Here is a 7,575-nt window from a genome sequence, read left to right as displayed (position 1 = left end):
GAATTTGATGATATCCTGATCGAAGATCCAACTTGGTGAAGTAATTTTTTTCCATCTAATTCATCTAATTTCATCAATGACAATAATTGGAAATTTATCTTTAATAGTGAGCTTGTTAAGCTCCCTATAATCCATACACATACACCATGATCCATCTCTCTTGTGTACCAATACTACTAGAGCAGAGAAAGAACTTTAACTAGGTTGAATTGTATTGACCTCTAGCATTTCTGCTACCATATGTTCAATTTGACTCTTTTGGGCATAGGGATATATGTAAGACCTGATGTTTCGAGAAACACTTCCTGGAATAAAATGAATAGCATGATCATGATCATGAATAAGTGGAAGGCCTTTGGGAGCCTCAAATACCTTGGAATGATTGTCCAAGACTTTTTGGAGATCTGGAGAAATAGATGATTTTGATGTTTGAAGCTCTAGTGAGCATAATTGTGCAATTATGCCCCATTTTCTTTCTTTAGAAGATATTTCATGCCATTAGAGTTGATTATCTTCCCTAGTTTCCCTCCAACACCCCTTAACTCAACTTCCTTTCCTTCCCAAAATAATTTCAAGAAAAGTTCTTGAAAATTAAAATCTATCATCCCCAAAGATTGTAACCATTGGACTCCTAGTACAACATTAACACCACCCATTGGAATGGAAAACATTACACTATTCAATACATATTCCCACATGGCTATCTTAATATTATGACACTTTCCAAAGCAATTTATAGTTCCTTAATTTGCGACCATCACTTGATACTCTAGTTCAAGATATAGAAAGCAATTCAATTCCTTGGCTATCTTACAATAAATAAAATTATGGGTACTACCTGAATCAATCAACAATATTACCTTTTTCTTCTTGATATATCCTTCTATCTTGAGAGTTTGAGGAGTGGTAATTCCTACTAATGCATTACAAGCTATGGTTGGATTAATTTCTTCATTCTCTGGGGTTGGTTCCTGGTGTATATCCTCCCGTTTTTATGTTTCTTGTTCCTTTTCTTCCTCCTCTTTGCAATATATGTAAAATAATTTCTTCTCAGCACACTTATGACCTTTAGTGTATTTTCTATCACAACTGTAACAAGACATTTTTCTTTTTTTCCCTCCAATTGTTGTGGTGTCAACCTTGTAGATTATGGAAGGCTATCAGCAACAAAACTTCCATCTTTATAGTTGTGAGTGGTATACTTCATTGTTTCCATAATTTTTCTTTCAACTTTTCTTGCCACCCTGAATGCCTTCTCCAATGAATCAAGTTCCCAAAGGTGAACCTCATGTTAGATGCTATCCTTTAAATTCCCTATGAAGACACCAATCCTATGCTTCTCTAGAATATTAGTTACCTTGATATTCAATTTTTGGAAGTCCTCAATGTGCTCCGCTATTGAACCTGTTTGTTTGAGATTTATCAATTAGCTAAAGAATGCACTGCTATTTGTATCCTCATAATGTGCTATCATTTCCTCCATAAAATATGACCAAGTGACAAGTGGTTTATGAGAAAAAAACCATCGATACCATACAAATTGATTGGGTTCTAAATATAAATATGAAATGCGTACCTTTTGTGTGTGTTACACATTATGGAGATCAAAATATTGCTCCATATTTAATATCCATGTTACTAGATCATTTCCATCAAAATTCCTCATATCGATATTTGGAATGTGGTAGGTGTCAATCCCATCCTTGGAGTCTCTAAAATCATAATTCATATTGCTTCTTTCCTCATCACGATTTTCATGGATTACCTTGTCACCACTGGGAAACCTTTCTTCCAAAAACGCCTTTTCTTCCTCTTCTTCATGCATCGTATTAGAGATTTTTGGATGCTTACTATGTATATCCATCTTTTTGTTGCAAGGCATATTGGAAATAATGATATATGTTCTTCACTAAGCCCTTTGAATCGCTTCAAACTGATTTTTCAAATAAAAGCTATGCAAATTTAAAAAATATACACCTTTTTGCTTGTTTTTGGGAGCTTGATCTTGAAACTGTTGCATCTATATAATTTTGGCTCTCTAACGTCTAAAATTCAGCCCCATAGTAGAATCCAAGTCTTCTTTCTAATGCCACATGTCATACCAAGCTTGGGTTCTTCAAGAAAATGTTATGCCCAATATCCCACGATGGCTTGATTATAAACTCGTTCATTAGAGCAAACTTGTATGGAGTTCCACATGTCACTTTTTCAACCTTCAACCTTGAAAATCATACATAAAAAACTACAGTCCATGCAATTTCAGTCATGTTGTACAAAATTCAAATCTAATGCTAAGAGGAAAAGTTATGACTATTTTCCCTAGGTCACTTATTTGAGATTAAATTTTGGAGCCTGCAAAAACCATAACTTCTTTGGACCATATCTCAAAAAATATAACAAACCAAGATTTGAAATTATTACATGAAATTCAACACAATTTCAGTTCCATGTGGTTGAAATTTTGGCTTCTAATTCCTCATGGAAATAAAGTTATAGCAAAACTACCAAGATGACCTGTTTGAAGTAGCGAAACCCTAAAATCCAAAGCTATAATACCAAATGTTAAGAAACTAGCTCACAAAACAAAAGAAAAGATAGATAAACGAATTAAAAATTAGCCTATTCGAGGGGGAAACCTCCTTTACATTGCATAAATGAACAATTCATGGATGATACAAATGATAAGACCTCCTTGGTATATATAGGAGTGTAAGGGGCCACTACATAATTAGAGCGCAGATAACAATAATAATGCAAATGAATAATAATAATAATAGTGGGCTTCTATGGGCACAAAAATAACAATAGGGGGATAAAATAAAAATAACAATAAGGGGCATACACTAGTATTATAGAGACCTAACAACAATGTTTTGATGTGTTTTTGGGCCTCATTTTCCATCACAACATCACACTGAGATTCATCTAAGCATCTAGATGCAAAAATGCTCTTCTTCTGCAGAAGTTACGGGGATAATTTCGAAGGGAAGCTTAAAATATGGAATCTCACATTCAATGGGAAGTATTTCCTCTAGACCATATGCCAAATAAAAGGGCGTGAATCCTGTTTCAGTCTGGAGAGAGGTTTGTTATGCCCACAAAGCTACAAAAAGGACGAGGTGCCAATTTGTTTTGTGAATCCCTATCATGTATTGCAGCATTATTTTGAAAACTTTGTCAATATTTTATACTTGTCCATTAGCCTATGGGTAATGGGGAGTTGTGTTGTAATGTTTAAGGCCCAACTTTCCAGTAAGTTCAGGCATCATGTGATTTTGAAAATGTTTCCCATGGTCATTGCGATCGTCATTGGGACTAGTCTACAAGGACAGCCATACTTTGTGTCCATGTATTTTGATAGTATAGGCCATGTGGCCATATGTGCCTCAAACACAATTTTTGTAAAACCAAACTCTATATATACACTTATCTATCGATGTTTCCTATTTTCTCTATGTCTTATATAATGTATGATGTTGATAGAAATTTTTACATGTGTTGCAAATGTCTGTCTAAAACATAATTGGCTAATGCATTAGTTAATGTATTTAGACTTCTAGGAATATTTTGATTTGGAATGTAATCAAAATATCATTCTATAAGGCAAACCCTTAAAAGCATGCAAAGCATAGTTGGACTTTTCTCTGAATATACGTTGTTTAAATGTAGTACTACATGTTGTGAATCAATTTTGACCATCAAATGACGAATGCCACATGAAATAGCATCAGACAACAATTCAATATCTGCACTATACTCATTGATGTTATTAGTTGAGTGACCGATACAAATCCCTTTTAAACTCACTAAATCGCCATTTGGAGCATAAATACCTGACACTGTGGAGGAAAGGTTCTGAGTACTACGGTTAGTGCCATCAACATAGCCAACATATGGGTGAAGGAACATAGACATTTGAAAATCAAATGTAATCCAATGTTAACAGAGATGATAGGAAACTTCGAAGAAAACATGCTGTAAACACACCGACAAACCTATATGATATGTACATAGTGACTATGCAAACAGAATCTAGGCATAGTATTTTTTAAGGTACAACCCATTATTGGGTTGCGCCAGAGGGATTTTGTCAAAATAAATGAGCTCATAAGCCCCTTTCACAAGTACATGTTTGAATATAGATGAGCCTAGCCACATTGGCTCGAGATTCCCAACCCCTAACTTATCGACTTCGTAATCATACAAAAAGGCTAGATCACCTTCCAAGAAGGCACAAGGTTTAACATTATTTTTATACTATGCTTTGATGCATTTCTTGTGGGCCTCATTGGCCATTGTGGCATCATGTCAAGTTGCATATAAGCATGCTAGATGCAAAAAACACTCTTCTTCTATGGAAGTTGCGGGGAGAAGTTCGATGACAAGTTTTAAAGATTTAATCCTACATTCAATGGGAAGGATTTCCTCTAGACCATACACCAACTAAAAGGGTGTGAATCCAATTGCAGTCTGGATGGAGGTTCCGTAAGCCCACAAAGATGAAAAAATGATGAGGTTCCAATTCATTTTGTGAATCCCTATCATGCGTTGTAACATTTTTTTCTAAACTTTGTTAACAACTTCTACTTGTCCATTAGCCTGTGGGTAATAGGGAGTTGATCTATCATGTTGAAGGCCCAACTTGACATTAAGTTTAGGCATCATGTGATTCCAAAAATGTTTCCCATGATCTGTAACAATAACTTGTGACAAACCAAATATAGCAATGACATGATTAAAAAGAAATAATGCAGTTGTTTTCTAATGTTATTATATGCAGGCATTGCTTCGACCCATTTGGTAAAATAATCTACAACCACAATGATGTCCCATGCATGAGATTTATGATTATAAATTTGGCAAGCATGACACTGTTGGCCTGCAAGGATGCAATATCAAAACATGGTGGGCTAAAAGTAACCAACCCACCAAATCTTTTGGGTGGTGGCATAGCCAGACATATCTCCACCACTTGCTCCAGCGTGACATTCATTCAAATCTTTCTCAACCTCGTCATCACTGGGGCACCATCTAAACATCGTATTGACACCATGGCAATAAAGTATGTCACCAATTATAATGTAATTTTGGTCCTAGTATTGAATATGCCATTGATCAGAGCGAGATATATTAGACCAGAATATCTGGATTCGAGATAGATAATGATGTATCCATAATGAGGATTAGATGAATCAATAAGAAAAAACGACTCTTCAAGAATAAAATCGCCAGATGTAGAGTCAGTTTTGGATGAGGGAAGGTTGCATATTAGTTCAAAAAATACTAAGGAATTCTGAGATTTGGATTTGATGAATTCCAAATCAAACTCCTGGAGAATAACAATCCATTTATAGTATTTCCCCCCTAGAAAGTGTCATGATTGAATGCATGTCATCGGGTTGCAATCAGAAATTGCCATAGTCTTCTAAAGCATAATGTAGTGGAAAAATCTTTGGAAAATTTGGACAACTTCCAAAGCTAACTTTTCAACGTGAGTATATTTGATTTTACTATCTTTTAAATTATGACTCAAATAATAAATTGGATGTTCATTCCCCAGGTGATCTTTTTGGACCAATACCATAGCAATGGTAGTAATAGTCACAAAAAGATATATGAAATAATCAAGATGATAATTATGGGGATACAACAACAGTTCTCGAGCCAAAACATATTTCAAGGCATCATAATCCTTTTAGGTGGTATCATCTCAATGGAAGGGAACTCCTTTCTTCAATAGGCGAGTAAATCCTTTCGTCAATTTTGCATAGTTCGGTAGAAATATCCATAAAAAGTTAGCCTTCCCTTGGAGGCATTGTAACTGAACATATGAGAAAGGTGGAGGAAAATCAAGGATCAGATGTACTTTAAGTGGATCGATATAGATTCCTCGCTTCAACACAATGAAGACGGGAAGTTTACCAGATTGGACACAAAACATGCATTTGTGTGGAATTATCCTGATATTTTAATGCCAATAACATAGGAAAATATCCCTGAGATGCATTAGATGATCCTCATGATGTTTGGAGTGGGAAGGTAAATCATCCAAATAGGGTTATACAATATGCTTGATATCATGGAAGGCATAATTCATAGCGCTATGAAAATTTACACCAATGTTCTTCAAATCAAAAGGGAGCTTACGATAGGAAAATGTGACCCTTGGAAAAATAAATGAAATCTTATCTTGATACGATGGGAGTATGTTGATTTTATTGTAGTCGGAAAAACCATCCATAAACGAAAAAATTTCTCTTCCAGCACAGTCATCAACAATTTGGTCAATAAACAAGGTTGGGTAGTTGTCTTTAGGACAAACATGATTAATATCCTGATAGTCGACACATACTCGAATCATTCCTTGTTTCTTCATCATAGGGACTATGTTCGAGACCAATTAGTGAGAGTTACTGTTGGAAATACTGAGGGGGAGGGGGGTGATTCAATATTTATTTTTTCAACTATTCTTTTACAAGTCAAAACATTTATATTAAGAACATAAGATAAACAAAAAGTATCAATGCTTTTATTAATATAATCTTTGCAAAAAATAGATACAATATATAAATGGTTGCAATTAGTTGCTAAGCATCAAATTGGACTTTTGTGAGGCTCCACCCTCCAGAGCTCCAACTCTGTTTCACCAAGGGAACAATCTTGGACTTAGGAGCACCAACTCCCAAGGACTTCAATCCTTCCAGTTCCTGAGACACCAGTCCCAAGGACACCAATCCTTCCTATTTCTGAGGCACCAATCCCAAGGAATCCAATCCTTCTTACTTATGAAGCGTCAACCCCAAGGACTCCAATCCTGTTTACTTTTGAGGCACTAACCCCAAGGGTTCCGACCCAATCTTGTCAAGGCATGTTTGATAGTAATTTTCCGCTCTTAGAACTCTTCTTTAATGAGTTCTATCTATTTACAGCTTGACTTTAGTTTCCATGCTACAGTATCAATGACATCCAGTCTTCTTATGAAGGAGTCTTTACAACTCTTCATACTATCCACACAGAGTCTCCAATAGCCTTCATGACCTCTGATAATGTCTCCACACAGCATTAGTGAGTCTACTATTAGCTGCACTAAGCTCTGCATAAGAACCAACTTTCTGTTCAAGCATCTATTCTAGCTATCACAATAAATGCTTCAGCATGACTGCTTCTCTGCAGGCTACTTCTCCCTTCAAACAATGTTAGATAAAACTTTATTCATTACATCACAAAATTATTCTTCAGACTACAATGTATACCTGATTAATTCTTTCATAGGGTAACACGATTAGCTGAGAAGCTCACCCTTCGAATGCCTCCTGTCCTGTTGGTCCTTCGGCCCTTTTCTATTCTACTGGACCCTACAACTACCTCTGTTTCCTCTAGCTTTTTCAACAACAATACACTTTCCTTGTTCTTTGTTTTTGTATCTTCCTGATGCCTCTTACCGTCAGTTTCCTCTTTTCGCTGACTCTTTGGCTTCCTCCTCGGTCGTTGTAGCTTCCTCTGCCTCGCTTGATCCTTTGGCTTCCCCTCCTTGGTCGCCGTGGCTTCCTCTGCGCTAGCTTGTCCTTTGGCTTC

The sequence above is a fragment of the Pinus tabuliformis genome, chromosome 9, assembly GCF_031772625.1.
Source record: "Pinus tabuliformis cultivar Carrire ecotype Pingquan chromosome 9, CPIR1, whole genome shotgun sequence".
Lineage (NCBI taxonomy): Eukaryota > Viridiplantae > Streptophyta > Pinopsida > Pinales > Pinaceae > Pinus > Pinus tabuliformis.
The sequence above is the reverse complement of the archived record's forward strand: the minus strand, read 5'-3'. Positions refer to the sequence as shown.